We start from the raw sequence: 2,411 nt of genomic DNA, 5'->3' as shown, positions 1-2,411 counted from the left end.
ACCCTTAAGGAATCCCCTGTTGTTCTTTCGTTCTTCCTCGAAATCCCGTTCCACACGAGTTAAGCGGTGGAGGATTTCTTCTTGTTCGGGCGGAGAAAAACGTGGTTATGGCGTCGGTTGCGGAACTGGAGGTCTAGGGGGTGCTGGATACCCATGAGCTGAGTAGTCCGGTATCCCCATATTTCCGAAAGCTCCGTCGGGATAGCGGCCATTATACCTAGTCGCTATCACATATGGGTCGCGATCATAGTTGTAATTGTAATGCGCGTGCGATGATGGTTCGAACGGGTTGTATGCCGCTGGACCCGTGTATGCAGGTATTGGGTGGTCATACCCAAATGGTGGCGAAGATGGTGCAATTGGTGCGGAGTTCGCCTCCTGTACTGGACTTGAAGGTCCTTCTTCAGGTACAGACGGATAATGACTAGCACTTGAGTGGCGAGGGGTGCTGAAATGGAATTCCCCTCCTCGGGTAGACATCCGTGCGCCTGATCTTCTTCGCCTTGGCGGATCTGGAACTACTGGTTGAACCGGTGGCGGTGGTGGTGGCGTAACTGCCACGAAACGTGGATCCTCGGAGGGATCTTGTTGTTGTTGCTGCTCGTGTTGCGATGTCTGATGGGAGGGTGTACTCGTGCTGGTTGAACAGCGCTTGAAAGCTATCTGGCCCTTGATAAGGTGTGCCATGAAAAGAAGATCCATCAGAGATCTCGATAGGATGTGTGGGCGTACCACGAGCAGGTTCTATGGGATCTGTGTCCTCATCCATATGGTCTTCTGAGAAGTGATCCTGTGGTCCTAACGGGACAAAGCCTGCAGGTTCCTGAATGTAATCTGCTGGGTTAAACTGACCTCTGAAGTAAGGAGTGGGATCATCAAAAGCACGGTGCGATGCAGATCGCTGTAAAAAGGATGGTTGAGGGTTATTGGGATTATTTTCGGAATCCGGCCCGAACGAGTGACGGTACGATGGCGTCGAGCTATGCGAGGTAGAATGTCTCGCAGGTTCAAAAAGGTCTCTTCGTCTTTGTGGTTCTTCACTCCTTGTGGTCGAAGGAGCTCGCGTATTTGAAGGTCCAGCTTCGTGATCATGGTGGGTAATGATCGTTCCTCTGCCTCTTCTTCCCCTTCCTCTTCCTCGGAAAATTACAGGTGCCATATTTCCTGCTTTTAAAACTTTAAATAATAATAATAAAAAGACAAACTGGAATAACAATTCGAATTTGTCCTATGTTCTTGTCTAGACTCAAGTATGTGCAATTGTGTCACTGAGATTAAACACATTAGGATAGTGTTTAATTCACTCAATGTTGGCTGTGATACCAACCTGTCACACCCCGATTTCCACGTGTCTCACCGGTGGGCCCGGTGGGGGATTACCGTGACGTAGTTGGCAACAATATAGTCAAACCACACAATTATATGAATGCACAGCGGAAGCATAAAGATAAATATAATTCAACCATTGATTGTAATATCGAATGTATCACAAATAGTCGAATGGTATCCACAGGGGGATGAAAATAATAAAAAGTATTGTTCAACTGACAAGGCATCAAAAGCTTGCGAGACTCTTTAAGATGCTAAGGAGCTATAGCCAGCCGATTACGTTTAGTACCTGCAGTTAATCTTTTTGGGAAAATACGTCAGTTTACACTGGTAAATACATTCAACCGACACTTTTGTAAAATGTTTATTAAAAATTGATTTGAATGCACAAGGCACAAACTCTTTTATAACTTGGGATAATTTATAATTAAATCTTGTAAAGAATTACATGCTTGCTATGCGTTCGGTCGCCCGGGTCGTGCTGGGTTAAAGTTTAATAGACACACCACATAGCGTAAATCCGAGGTGGGTAAACCAACGGTTACACCTTTAATTAATATAGACACAATGCCAGGTGTACGCCTACACCCGGATGTCGAGGTCGTGGCCATTTCGTAAAATGATGCCAAGGATATCCGGGACATGGTCATTAAGCCCCCAAAGGCGTTAAGCCAACAAAACAAGTTTTTTACACGGGTCACATTGATAATACCCAACTACAAATGAGTTGGGGTTAATTGCCCGACCAAGCAGTATTTTAGATACCGTACCCCAAGCCCGTAATACGGAAAATAAGTTAAAAGTATTTACCTTTGCAATTATAGTCCTTAATTAATTAAATCACAGATATCTTTTACTGGGCTCCTATTCTGGAACGAAGGTTTTTAAATAACCTATTAGAATCCTAACGGGTCTTTATATTAGCCGTAGCCTAGACCGGTCAGTTTCAAAGGATAGATACGGTTTAATCGCGTAAAAGGCGAAAACCGGGAATGGAATGTGATTCTGACCCAACAAGTTTGAAGGATTTTTTTATATGGGTTTAATATTCACACTCTGGATTTTGGGGTCAAAACGATGTG

Source organism: Helianthus annuus, chromosome 5 (genome assembly GCF_002127325.2).
Source record: "Helianthus annuus cultivar XRQ/B chromosome 5, HanXRQr2.0-SUNRISE, whole genome shotgun sequence".
Classification (NCBI taxonomy): domain Eukaryota; kingdom Viridiplantae; phylum Streptophyta; class Magnoliopsida; order Asterales; family Asteraceae; genus Helianthus; species Helianthus annuus.
The sequence above is the reverse complement of the archived record's forward strand: the minus strand, read 5'-3'. Positions refer to the sequence as shown.